This window comes from Bos indicus x Bos taurus, chromosome 4 (assembly GCF_003369695.1).
Source record: "Bos indicus x Bos taurus breed Angus x Brahman F1 hybrid chromosome 4, Bos_hybrid_MaternalHap_v2.0, whole genome shotgun sequence".
In the NCBI taxonomy this organism is placed as follows: Eukaryota; Metazoa; Chordata; class Mammalia; order Artiodactyla; family Bovidae; genus Bos; species Bos indicus x Bos taurus.
Window position 1 is genome coordinate 20,221,779 of NC_040079.1, and position 14,908 is coordinate 20,236,686.

The following is a 14,908-nucleotide window of genomic DNA, read 5'->3' on the forward strand; positions in this document are numbered from 1 at the left end:
GAAATTCAAGAACTTAGCTCCATGACAATTTCTTATTTGTCCTTCAGGATTGAAAGCACAAAGCACAGGTTGTGCTTGCTAATTTAGTGCAAAAACAAGCAAACAAAAAAAACAGGCACCCATTATTTTTGCCCTGGAGCCTCCTGCTACAGCCTCCACAGTTAATATTGTGAGGCACCAGTCCCTAGAGCTAAGTCGCCTTTGTTGTCGGCCATCTGCTTGTCTTCTCTCCACTTTATCCTGGCAGAACCTGCCATTTTCCAGAGCACTCTTCAGCCCCATTCCTCTCAAACACAGAGACTCTTTCTCTGACTGCTTCTAACTTCAGCTGGGTAACATGCCTCACTCCAGAATTCCAAGGAAAGCCAACATTTTCCTGAGATTTTGAAATAGCCACCATCTACCAACCCCTCCATGAAATTAAAAGACACTTGCTCCTTGGAAGAAAAGTTATGACCAACCTAGACAGCATACTAAAAAGCAGAGACATTAGTTTGCCGACAAAGATCCATCTAGTCAAAGCTTTGGTTTTTCCAGTAGTCATGTATGGATGTGAGAGTTGGACCATAAAGAAAGTTGAGTGCCAAAGAATTGATGGTTTTGAACTGTGGTGTTGGAAAAGACTCTTGAGAGTCCCTTGGATAGCAAGAAGATCCAACCAGTCCATCCTAAAGGAAATCAATCCTGAATATTCATTGGAAGGACTAATGCTGAAGCTGAAACACTAATACTTTGGCCACCTAATGGGAAGAACTGACTCATTGGAAAAGACCCTGATGCTGTGAATGATTGAAGGCAGGAGGAGAAGGGGACAACAGAGGATGAGATGATTTGATGGCATCACCGACTCAGTGGACATGAGTTTGAGTAAACTCTGGGAGTTGGTGATGGACAGGGAGGCCTGGCGTGCTGCGATTCATGGGGTCACAAAGAGTCGGACACGACTGAGCGACTGAACTGAACTGAACTGAACCAACCCCTCTGGGCTTTCCCGGTGGCAAGTGGTAAAAAAAATCCACCTGCAATGCAGGAGATGCAGGTTCCATCCCTCCCTGGGTCAGGAAAATCCCCTGGAGGAAAGCAGGGTAACCCATGCCAGCATTCTTGCCTGCAGAATCCCATGGACAGAGGAGCCTAGCGGGCTACAATCCATAGTGTCTCAAAGAGTCAGACACGACTGAAGTGGCTGAGCACGCATGCACACCAACCCTGCTCCTGAAGATGTTACTGGTCGGGCCCCTGACAGTCTGGCTAATGATCTCACCCCAGAGGCCATCCCACCCTCAGCTCCTGCTGACCCCATCAATGGTTCATCACGCCTGCACGCCTCAGAATCCTCGCACCCTCTGTTGCCCTGGTAACCATCTCTGGGCTTCCTCACCCCTTTCCTCACGCCTAGAGTGCCTTCTCCAATAGTCTTTGTAAAATTGTACCTCCACTTTTAGACTATCCTTCCCCATTAAGCCTTTTCCAATTAGCCTCGTGACTACCCTTGCCTCACTTTAAACCCCAACACTCCTGCCTGTGCTCCACGCCACCTCTCTCCCTATGGCCTGTGTATCCCATGAAGGCTGTTTCTGACTTGTCACACGTGACTTGTCATTTCCCTCCAAAATGCAAACACTCTGAGACCAGAGACCACGGTTTGTGTGTGTGTGTGTGTAGTTTTTATTATTATTATTAATATGCAGTACAGAGAATAGGATCGGGCTTCACAATATATGCTCTAAAGATGCATATCGAAATTAAAATGTCTAAAAAATGTTTTATAAATTGTGCCAGACATGTTATTCAATTCACACATTTAATTCTCATCTATCCCACTCATTAATTCTTCCTCTCAGGTCTAATTTTAACAAAATTCCACCAGAAGGAAAGAATTTGGATGCCCACACAGTTTATTAGAATGGGATTTGGCATCTGGGACAAGTTCGCGAGGCTCAGCACGTCAGATAAAGACATGAACATTGTCAAATGGGTCAGTGGCAGTGGTTGCCTGATATGTGAGCTGCAGTTGCATTAAGAAGAATGGAGAAGGAAACAAAATTGCCTGAGCCATGGGAACCAGGCATTTGTGAGCCCCAAGAAGTCTGTTTCCTGTTCTGGAGGAGGGGAGCTGTCCTGTGGAGGAGTTGTGAAGGAGGAAGTTGTGGAAGTGAGGGGTAGACCTCCAATCCCACACCCTCACAAAGGTCAGACTTTAATTATTTTATTGTATCTTTTACAAAAACTGGAACCAGACAGAATGAGAACAAGCCACAGAAACTCAATCTTGGCTCCTCTCAGGCAACTGAGCCCCAAACCACAACCCTAAAGTCTATTTGCTATTGAACAGGAGATTCAAGGACCAAAAAGCACTGGCACATCGAGTGGGCTCGTTGGCTCAGTTGCCGAATTGGAGACTTGGGGACATTTGCCAACAGCCTGCTCCGGAACACTCTGTCCCTGCCCAAATCAACTGCAGTAATTAGCTTTGGTCATTAGTTTCAAGTAAATAATCTCCTTGTCACAGCTGGGATCCTTTATCAGAACGGCAGACATGAGGGTTTGCAGAAGCAAATGATTTTTCTTCCCCTCTGAATTCCCCGGAACACTAAGTCATGACCCAGAGATCTGAATAAGGCATAGAAACTCCCAAAGATGCCTAAAATTTGGAGGAATAGCTCTGCCTAAAGGGCGGAATCACCGGGTATTAACAACAAATGCAAAACAACAACAAAACTTTTGAAATGGTTATTGATCTTTTCTTCGACTCAAAGCTCAAGTTCAGATCAACAAACTTGCTGAAGTATGTGCTGTATACATGCCAGGAAATGTACTTGCTACATGCCAGGCTCCCAAGGAGCCTAGGAGGAGACTGACAAGGAAACTGGTAATAAATGCACTGGTGATATACTCTGATAGCAGAATGCAGAGAGGGAGGGCGCCCTAACCCAGCCTGCTTCTTCAGGGAAGACTTCCTGGACATGTGACTCCAACACTGATTTAAGAAGGGAAGTAGCCATCAGGAGCACTTCTGCAAGACTCACATAGGAGGGAGGCATGGGGTTGATTCTGAGCCTTCTGAAACAACTGGCAAAACACATGTTCTCAACCTTCTATGCCTTGGTATCCCATCATTATGGGGCTTCCCAGATAGTGGGTTAAAAAAAACCTGCTGTCAATGCAAGAGACATAAGAGATTCAGGTTCGATCTCTGGATCAGGAAGATCCCCTGGAGGAGGGCATGGCAACCCATTCCAGTATTCCTGCCTGGAGAATCCCATGAACTGAAGAGCCTGGTGGTCTACAGTCCATGGGGTTGCAGAGTCAGACACGACTGAAATGACTTAGCAAGCACACATGCATGCATCCCATCATTATGCCCATTTCAGAGAAGGAGGAAGTGAAAAGAGAGACTTCAGCTCTGTCCTTGGATTGCCTGTGGGGATGGAGTTAGAGGCACAGTGCTGGTCGGACCCCCACCAGCCTCAGGAGTGCCCATGGTGGCAGAATGGCTGGTCCCTGAAACTTTAAGTTCTGTCCCCACCCCCAAGCACTGCCAGGGGCATATGCTGCACCCTTAGTGCCAGGGGTATAGTCATTGCCAAAGAGAGGGCCAGACAGCTTAATACCTCAAAGCCTGCCTGGGCGACTTCCCTGGTGGTCCAGTGGCTAAGACTCCACACTCTCAGTGCAAGGGGCTTGGGTTTAATCCCTGATCAGAGAACTAGATCCCACATGCTGCAACTAAGACCCGGCACCGCCAAATAAATAAACATTTTTTTAAAAATAAAAAGGACATTTAAAAAAAAAAACCTCCCTGGGCCAGAGCACAACACCAAAGCCCAGTCTCCTTTCAGTGCAGCATAGGCTCACTGTGGGATTCAGCCCAGGGCTGCACGACAGAAGAAAAGAGACATGGATAGTTAGAGGGCAAAAGGGACGAGTGGTCTCTTATGTTGACTGGAAATCACAAGTTGGGGAAAAAAGGCAAAGAGGTTAGTAATTCCATGGTGGTTAAGAGTATGGGTTTTGCAATCAGACAGCTCTGAATTTAAGCCCCAGCCCTGCTACTTCCTGGTCTTCCCCGGTGGCTCAGCAATAAAGAACTCATCTGCAATGCAGGAGACACAAATTCAATCCCTGGGTCAGGAAGAGTCACGACTGACTCGTAGTGACCCCATGGACTGTAGCCCACCAGGCTCCTCCATCCATGGGATTTTCTAGGCAAAAGTACTGGAGTGGCTTGCCATTGCCTTCTCCGGGAGAAGAGAATGGCAACCCACTATTCTAACTTTGGAAATCCCATGGTCGGAGGAGCCTGACAGGCTACAGTCCGTGGAGTCACAAAAGAGTTGAACACAACTCAGCAACTAAAACAACAAGCTGTAGGGATACATCCCCGCCATCTCCCTGCACCTCGTTTCCTTATCTGCAAAGTGGTGCAATAGTAGTTACCCAAGTGGGTTGATGTGAAAGTTAAATGCAGTAACACATGTAAACACTTCATGCAATGTCTGGAACATAGTAGCTACTCAGTAAATACTAACCATTGCTTCTTCTATCCATTTTCATTCCCCACGACCACACACAGGATGCCTGAGTTCACTAAGTTTTTTACCAGAATCATCTGGATGATTGCCTTCTTTTGATAAATTTGGAGACAACCAAAGATATTTCACACTAACATATTTTTTTGTAATAAAAAAATGAAAAATTACTTTCTAGTAGCAAAGAAGTTGGATGTCATCACCGACTCAATGGACATGAGTTTGAGCAAGCTCCAGGAGATGGGGAAGAACAGGGAAGCCTGGCGTGCTGAAGTCCATGGGGTTGCAAAGAGTTGTGCATGACTGAGTGACTGAACAACAACAACAAGCAAAGAAGAGTTCCTGGAGAAGATCAGAGCTAGAACAAAGGTATCCAACCAGGAAGTGGTTCTCATGTCCTTTGAGGCAGAAAGGACTCCTTCAATTGGACTGTGCCTTACTGGTGGCCAGCCCTGGCTCACAGGCACATTTAGTGATGTGTAATGTCTTAGAACAGATAACCTCTTTGAAGAGTCTGGCTGGACCACAGCAATCCTAGTCCTGGGGTGAGATGAAACAGGGCAAAAAAGACATTTGCCATTTGTTCATCTGAACTAATTCATATCACTTTTACTTTGATTAGCACCTGCTCCATTCAAGGCACTGCTTCAGAAACCACTGTTTGGTCAGGGACAATCAGGGGTCAAGCTGCCAAATGGACTGTCCCTTGATTATGAAATTAACCCTCTACATCCACAGTTGTGATCACAGTCAGCAATCTATACTTATTTAAGGCTGTGTAATAGGTCAGCACTTGAAATTCCCATTCATATCCACGACCCTCCTATGAGAGCAACAACTCAGGATTTTTATCCCTCTCTCTTACAGAGGAGGAAACAGTCTGAGAGCTTAAGTACCTATCCGGTTCTGTCCACCTAGCTACTGCTACTAAGTTGCTTCAGTCATGTCCGACTCTGTGCAACCCCATAGACTGCAGCCCACCAGGCTCCCCCATCCCTGGGGTTCTCCAGGCAAGAACACTGGAGTGGGTTGCCATTTCCTTCTCCAATGCATAAAAGTGAAAAGTGAAAGTGAAGTTGCTCAGTTGTGTCTGACCCTCAGTGACCCCATGGACTGCAGCCTACCAGGCTCTTCCATCCATGGGATTTTCCAGGCAAGAGTACTGGAGTGGGGTGCCATTGCCTTCTCCGAGGTGGAGAAACCAGGGCTTTACATCCTGGCCTCCTGATTCCAAAACTTATTGTCACTAAGTCAGGCAGCTTTTGCCACATAGAAGGGACATGCTACCCATTCTTTATCCTTTGGAACCCAAAGGACACATTTCTAGGACAGCTGGCTCTGATCAGAATGTGGGCTATGACCCTGGAGCCATTCATCCCCATTTATGTCATACTCTGGCCATCCACAGAGAGAATTTTGCAACTGGCTTTATCACAGTCCAAATTCTGTGGTTATCAGAATGATAAATTTTATTCTTTCAGCTGGCCAAGACTGAGGAGAGGGCAACCTTGGGGATTTACAGACCTGCTCGGGAGAGGAGGAATGTTCATTCCCAATGGAAAATTGCATGCACTGCTCCAGCTAGCCCAAGCTCTCTGACCTTCAAGACATACACTGTATCTTTTCTCAGGCTCTAGTTATGACCAACCTAGATAGCATATTCAAAAGCAGAGACATTACTTTGCCAACCAAGGTCCGTCTAGTCAAGGCTATGGTTTTTCCTGTGGTCATGTATGGATGTGAGAGTTGGACTGTGAAGAAGGCTGAGCACCGAAGAATTGATGTTTTTGAACTGTGGTGTTGGAGAAGACTCTTGAGAGTCCCTTGGGCTGCAAGGAGATCCAACCAGTCCATTCTGAAGGAGATCAGCCCTGGGATTTCTTTGGAAGGAATGATGCTAAAGCTGAAGCTCCAGTACTTTGGCCACCTCATGCGAAAAGTTGACTCATTGGAAAAGACTCTGATGCTGGGAGGGATTGGAGGCAGGAGGAGAAGGGGACGACAGAGGATGAGATGGCTGGATGGCATCACCGACTCGATGGACGTGAGTCTGAGTGAACTCCGGGAGTTGGTGATGGACAGGGAGGCCTGGCGTGCTGCGATTCATGGGGTTGCAAAGAGTTGGACATGACTGAGCAACTGAATTGAACTGAACTGAGTCTTCAGGAATGAAATGGAATGGTGGCAAAAGACTTCTTTGGATAGAGGAGGCAAAGTTGTAAGCATTGCTCTTCTGGAAAGTAGGTTTTGGATGGAAAGCTGAGGAAAAAAAAAATCATCCTGTGTCCAGACAGTCTACGGAGATCCCTGCACCCAACTGGCCCCTGCAGTGTTCTTGAAGCGAAATGAAAGTCGCTCAGTCGTGTCCAGCTCTTTGCGACCCCATGGACTTCTCCAGTCCATGGAATTCTCCAGGCCAGAGTACTGGAGTGGGTAGCCTTTCTCTTCTCTAGGAGATTTTCCCAACCCAGGGATCTATCCCAGGTCTCCTGCATTGCAGGTGGATTCTTTACCAACTGAGCTATCAGGGAAGCCTAGTGTTCTTGGCATCCTCCAAAATAGAAGGGAAGACACAGGGGGTGCCTAGATGGGGTCAAATATCTGTGGGGGAAATGAAACATTCAACCACTCATTGAGATGAATGGTACTGGATGGAACTTCCCTGGTGGTCCAGTGGTTAAGAATCTACCTGCCAATGCAGGGGTCATGGGTTTGATCCCTGGTCGGGGAAGATCCCACATACCCCAGGGCAAATAAGCCTGTGAGCCCCAACTACTGAAGCCCTCAAGCCCAGAGCCCATGCTCCACAACAAGAGAAGACATCACAGTGAGAAGCCTGTGCACTGAAGCTAGAGAGTAGGCCCCACTTGCTGCAACTGGAGAAAGCCCTACTCAGCATCAAAGACCCAGCACAGCCAAAAAATTTTTTAAAAATAAAGATGAATGGTGCTGGGAAGCACAATCTCGGGATGGTGAGCTTGTCTCCAGGTGGCAAAGAGAAAGGCCCAGAATGCCAGGGCTACTTGCATATCTGCCAGGGATTTTCTTCTAGGCCACTGCAGCTCACTGAACACCAAGCCCCATGCCATCTTCGACCACAGGCTGACAGATGTAGTCCATGTCCTCGGTGACATGCTCAAGCTTCACGTCAGCCCATAGTGACTACTCGGACTTGCTGTCACATGAGAAAAAAAATCCCCATTAAGGTTCAATCCACTGGATATGAGCTTTCCCTTCCCTGCAGCCTAATGCACTCCTCCAGACTATAGCCAGACAGAAACTTCCCTCTCTGTGCTTTCATTTGTCTCCTGGCATTTGGGAGGAATGGGTAAGAAAATCAAATAGAACTGACTGACTCTGACTCACACAGAGCAGCAAGACAGGAACTCAGTGTCCTGACCCCAGCCATGCCCAACCCAAATTTGTCTGGGATGCTTCTATCCATGGAGCCCCAGTCAATATGGCAGCAAGTAAAGTGGGTAGTTTCACCCCATCCTCTCCTCGGTCTCTCCTGTCTCTTGTTCCTCCCCTCCCCACCTTCCCCAGTCCTCCTGAACTGCCCAGTCCCTTAATTTCTAGGTTTTTGTCATAATCTCCCTCTGTGGATCAACGTCTCTTATCTCTTAGGCCCCCAAAGAATTGCCTGGCCTAGAATCCAACAACACTAAGACCCTGCTCTCAGCAAAATGTGGGTTTAGGAAGACTCTAGGGAACTAATTCAATGAGAAATAAGTTTCCCTTGTTTATAAGCTTTAAAAAAAAAAATGGGGTCAATTCATTCCAAGAGGATGTTTTGATTCACAGAGAAATACGCATTTTTTATGGTCAAGGTCATTAACCTTAAGACTTACGGCTGACCTTTGGGCATTAAGACAGCCAGTGGGGAAAGATTTGCAGCAGGTTTTGCAGCAGGGTCTTTGTCACCACAGGGGGCTCCCAGGTGTGGTGACTCTCCCTGCCCCCTCTGTCCAACATGACCAGCCCCAGGTCACCCATTTTCGTCAGAAATCAGAATGTCCTCATCCAGCTGCTGGGAAAAGAGAACAAAACTGCCAACTGATTATTATTCAGGAACAAAGCAGGCCATTTATTTTAGCAGGGCGAGAGCCATTATCTCCCCAGGACACATGCTCCAGAGTGCAGTAGCTTTATCCAGTCACATTTCCTTCTGTCCACAAATCCTTAAAAGACTGAGCTGTTCCTCTTGCTGGAGCAAGACAAAAGGGAACTGGAGAAAGAACTTTATGGTAGCAATGACCTACAAATGCTGTTCTGTCCTTCCTTTACTGCCTGGACATCTACAAGCCAAGAGGACTTCCTGGCTTATCTAGAAACCCCAGGTGAATGGGAAAAGGCGTGAGAGAAGGGGACCTGGGCAGCCATCTTCCATCTGATACAGAAGCATCACAATGCCCTCGACATCATTACCATCATCAAGGATCCCGGCTTCTTGGCTGCTGAGAGTCCCAAGAAAGGGTCCCAGATAAAACACAGGAAGCTTAGTTAGATTTGAATTTCAGATGAACAGTGAATAATGTTTTAAGTATATAAGTATATCCCATGCATTATAGGGGATATGACTACCCTGGTGGCTCAGACGGTAAAACGTTTGCCTGAAATACAGGAAATCCAGGTTCAATCCCTGGGTTGGGAAGATCCCCTGGAGAAGGAAATGGCACCCCACTCCAGTATTCTTGCCTGGAAAATCGCATGGACAGAGGAGCCTGGTAGGCTACTGTCCATTGGGTCGCAAAGAGTCGGACATGACTGAGTGACTTAACTTTCACTTTCACGGGGGATATACTTATACTTAAAAAAAAAAAAAAGCATTTTTTATCTGAAATTCAAGTTTAACTGGGCGTTCTGTGTTTTTATGCATTAAGTCTGACAACCTGATCACATCATCCCTCCCCACCTCATCTGCTATACCCTCCCCACAGCTGGCTCTGGCTACCACAGACTTTTAAACTGCTGTTGTTCAGTCACTAAGTTGTGTCCAACTCTTCGCAACCCCATGGACTGCAGCACACCAGGCTTCCCTGTCCTTCGTTATCTTTCGGAATTTGCTCAAACTCGTGTCCATTGAGTTGGTGATGCTATCTAACCATCTCATCCTCTGCTGACCCCTTCCCCTTTTGCCTTCCATCTTTCCCAGGGTCAGGGTCTTTTCCAATGAGCTGGCTCTTTGTATCAGGTGACCAAAGGATTGGAGCTTCACATTTAGTCCTTTCAGTGAATATTCAGAGTTGGTTTCTTTTAGGATTGACTGGTTTGGACTGGTCACCTGGAAAGGAGCAACTATGTGCATACACACCAGAAGCATACAACATGATATGGGTCTACGTTCAGCACTGAGAAGCCTCAGAGATAAATCTCCCTGGGAACATTTCATGTCTGACTGCTTCAGACTTGTTTGCCTAAGGTCATGTGCTGTACTGTGCTTAGTCGCTCAGTCATGTCTGACTCTTTGCAACCCCATGGACTGTGGCCCAACAAACTCCTCTGAGCAAGAATACTGGAATGGGTTGCCATATCCTCCTCCAGGGAATCTTCCCAACCAAGGGATCGAACCCAGGTCTCCTACATTGCAGGCAGATTCTTTACCAACTGAGCTATCAGGGAAGCCTATATATGTATATATAACTGAGTCACTTTCCTGTACAGCAGAAATTAAACACAGCATTGTAAATCAACTATATGTCAATAATTTTTTTTTAATTAACAGTCATATCCCTGATAAAATTTAGGCTGAAGAGCTATCATATAAACGCTAATAGCATGTAGCCAGACATGATGGTTCTATGGTCCTGGATGCACTTCAGCAACTTCGTAAAACCCACCTTTAAAATCATCTTAGGCCAATAGCACCCAATCATTCTAACAAAATCATTCTTCCCTCTCACTGCCACTTCTTTATTTCCCTTTCTGTTTTTATTTCTGTTTGTATCCTCTTTCACCATTTACATTCAAGTCAATTTGTCCATTTGAATTAATTTCCCAGGAAAATCTTTGGAAAGGTCAGTCTTTTTTAATTAATTCCCCTATAAGATCCATGTAACCCACAGCTTGTTTTTTCTGTTACTTCCATTTTTATTCTGCCCAAAGTAAACCATAAAACATAAAGTTCCAGTCACAAGAATCCAGTGACTCTTAAAAATGACTGGAATTTATACTTTATGACTTTGAATATAAGGTCTTCTGAAAGCTTTTTTTTTTCCATCTTACCAAAAAGAACTCTACCCTCTCAAGTAATTAATTATTTGGAAAACAGGCACACAAGAGTCCAGTCACTTGCCCAAACACAACATCGGTGAAAATTTCTGGGATTTTAAGAGAAACAGTAGGAGTTTCCTCTTAACTTTAAAAATAGTAGCAATGTTTCCTCTTAAACTTTACATATGAATTTTCCCAATGTCAGAATTTCATGACTCCATAGTATTTAGGGACTTCTGGGTTCCAAATGTGAGAATCTGGGGCCTAACATTCCAGAATTCTGGCTTAACCCCCAGTGAGAAAAGTCTCTATGATACAGTATCCATTTCTATTGTTTTGCAAGAATGAAAAGAAGCCACATAATTAAGCCTGGAGCAAAAGGAAAGGAGCTCAAGGAGAAGACACTTCTGTGGGGCCAGGACCATGGATGACAAAGCAAATGACGAACAGGAGGCCCCCCCTTCCCGCTGATGGAAGGTCATGCAGGTCACTGTCCTGCCCCTCCTCTCCCCTCTGCCTGGCTGATGCTTAACATAATACAAGATATCCAGGGAGTGGAAGTTTATATTTCAGGGTCTCCCAAGGAGTTGGTTCATTCACTCATTCAAAACCCTTGATTGCCTGTCTCTCACCTGCCAGGTACTGTCTCAAGACACAGGAAACATCAAGGTAAATCAGACCCTGTCTGTGCCCTCTAAGAACTTACAGACTAATACCCAAACAGCTTTACAAAAAAGTAAGTGGACCACAGTGCATCTTTGCGTGTTTCCGTTACACTGCTTCTCATTGTTGTCCAGTTGCTAAGTCGTTGCTTCAGTTGCTAAGTCCAATTCTTTGTGACCCCCATGGACTGCAGCATGCCAGGCTTCCCTGTCCTTCACTATCTCCCAGAGTTTGCTCAATCTCACGTCCACTGAGTGGGTGATACCATCCAACCATCTCATCCTTGGCCGTCCCCTTCTCCTCCTGCCTTCAGTCTTTCCCAGCATCAGGGTCTTTCCAACGAGTTGGTTCTTCACATCAGGTGGCCAAAGTATCGGAGTTTCAGGTTCAGCATCAGTCCTTCCAATGATTATTTGAGGTTGATTTCCTTTAGGATGGACTGGTTGGATCTCCTTGCAGTCCAAGGGACTCTCAAGGGTCTTCTCCAACACCACAGTTCAAAAGGATCAATTCTTCGATGCTCAGCTTTCTTTATGATCCAACTGTCTCATCTGTACATGACTACCAGAAAAACCATAGCTTTGACTCTATGGACCTTTGTCAGCAAAGTGATGTCTCTGCTTTTTAATACACTGTCTAGGTTTGTCATAGCTTTTCTTCTGAGGAGCAAGCATCTTTTAGCTTCTCAACCATGGACAATTCCATCCCCCAGAAGACATCTAGCAGTGTCTGGGGCATTTTTGGTTATCACAACTGGGTTGAGGGGTGCTACTAACATTTAGTTGGTAGAAGTCAGGAATACTGCTAAACTTCCTACAATGCACAGAACAGTGCCCCAAAACAAGGAAGTATCCAGGCCAAAATGTGAGTAGTGCCAAGGGTGAGAAGCCTGGTCTACAGGACAAATATGCTATGATCTATTCTATCCAGTTGGCTCAGGAATTTGAGTCCACATGGCCACTTGTGTTCTTTTCCTGGTTCTATCATTGATTGGCCTTTGCCTCTGAGCAAGTTACTTCCCAGCTTATGTTTCCTCATCTATAAAATAGCCCTGGAGTCTCTGATCTCCATTTTCCTTCCTGCCTAAGAATCTATGGTTTTCACAGGGTCAATATTTGTGCTTTCACTGAACTCTGCTCCTGTGAGAAGAATATCTAGACCAAGGTCTGTTGATTCTGCTCCCAGTCGAGACGATAAGCTGCCTTCCTGTGTGGATCCTGAGTGTAAATTGGGGAGGGCGAGTGTGACCTCTGCCCAGGACCTCCACTAGGAGGTCTTTATCTAGGAGCTTAGTTTTCCCATCAGCAAACAAGAGACACAACCTGTCTGCCTCCCTACATCAGGAGGAAAGGCTTGAGTAAACGAAGCAAGACGGAAAATTACCCAGATGCTACTCTGGTGACCAAGTCCAAATTATACACCCCACACACACACACACATTGTCCCCCCCTTCTGGGGGGCTCTGAGGCAGTGAAGGGATAGGAGGGACCCCACTCAAAGCCAGCTCAGTGGCCTGGGGTGCTGGACTGGGGAGGGGAGGCATCAGTCCCTCTGTATGGTCTTTGGAACTACCTGAAGGAGGACCTTTGTCATCTGTCTCTCTGCAGGGAAGAAAGACTGGGATTCTTGGCCACTTATTTTAGGCACTGGGACTGGGTGTGAGGCAAGTGCCCTCAGATTCATTCTCTCTCTTTCTGTCTCTCTCCCTCCCTCCCTGGCTTCAAATGCATTCCCCAAACAGAAAGAGCCTTTCAAAGCTGTTGGGCTGGAGGACAAGAGCGGCTCTGGATCACAGGAGAAGCAATGCTCTGGGAGGAAGGAGAGAGGCTCCTGTCTGGCCCTAAACACAGGTCTTTTCACAGCTCCTGCGGTGCTGGCCTTAACCAGAAAAGCAGGAGAGGGAGGCAGGGCAGGGCCGGCTTTGGCAGCAGCACTGGGTTCTGTGTGGCTGCGCTTCCTCCGCTGGCAGCATCACCTCAGGTCTGCAGTCGGAGTCTGTGTCCTCCTCCCGCTAACCCAGTGCCATCTGACGTGGCAGACTGTGCATAATGAACAAATGAGCCCTCTCTTTTTTTAATGGAAGAAAAATGAAAATTCAGAGACATTAAGTAACAGGTCCAAGTTACTCAAACTGCTAGGCAAGTGGACTTCTATTAGTTCTGTTTACTATTCAGTTTTCTTCATCGAGCTTATCAACAATCAATGTTCCTTAGTCAGTTAACCACATATTTTCCATTCTGTATTGTTCATTTTTGATTTTGATTTTTTTTTCCCTTTCTGGTATAATTTACATTCTGTAAAATGTACAGCTCTTAAGTATACAGCTCAATGACAGACACACACCCATGCAGCCTGCATCTGGATAGAAGTAGAAAACATTTCCATCATTTCAGAAAGTTCTTGCATGACTTGTTCCAGTCAATAGCCACCCTCACCACAACAGGTGACCACTTTTTTTTTTTTACTTCTATCACCATAGTATAGTTTTGCCTATTCTTCAACCTCTTATCAACCTCATATTCTTTTGCTCAATATAATAATATTTTTTAGGTTTATCCATGATGTATCAGTAATTTGTTCTTTTTATTTGGGGATGGCATTCTATTCTACAAACAGACCACATTTTGTTTATCCGTTCTCCTGTTGATAGATATTTGCTTTGTCTTCAGTTTATGTTCACGTGATTTTTAAAAAATTAGTGTTATGTGCCTATCTCAATTCTCCACTCAGATGAACTTTAACAAAAGTCACCCTCCACAGGTCACAGCATGTGAGAGAAAAGAGCTGACCTTGGCGTCCTCCAATTCAACCTCTTCTCTGATTAAGAGCTGCTATCAAGCTCCTATATTATGACAATGTTTTCTCTGAACTGCAGAGCAGACAGTGGTTGCTTCCACACAGTTATAACTCCTGCACCAACAAAGACAACAGGTCTCATTCAAGTACAAGAAACACACCCATTCCATTTCTTGTCATCAGGCAGGAATCCCTCAGAAGAAATGGAGTAGCTGTCATGGTCAACAAAAGAGTCTGAAATGCAGTACTTGGATGCAATCTCAAAAACGACAGAATGATCTCTGTTCGTTTCCAAGGCAAACCATTCAATATCACAGTAATCCAAGTCTATGCCCCAACCAGTAACGCTGAAGAAGCTGAAGTTGAACAGTTCTATGAAGACCTACAAGACCTTTTAGAACTAACACCCAAAAAAGATGTCCTTTTCATTACAGGGGACTGGAATGCAAAAGTAGGAAGTCAAGAAACACCTGGAGTAACAGGCAAATTTGGCCTTGGAATATGGAATGAAGCAGGGCAAAGACTAATAGAGTTTTGCCAAGAAAATGCACTGGTCATAGCAAACACCCTCTTCCAACAACACAAGAGAAGACTCTACACATGGACATCACCAGATGGTCAACACCGAAATCAGATTGATTATATTCTTTGCAGCCAAAGATGGAGAAGCTCTATACAGTCAACAAAAACAAGACCAGGAGCTG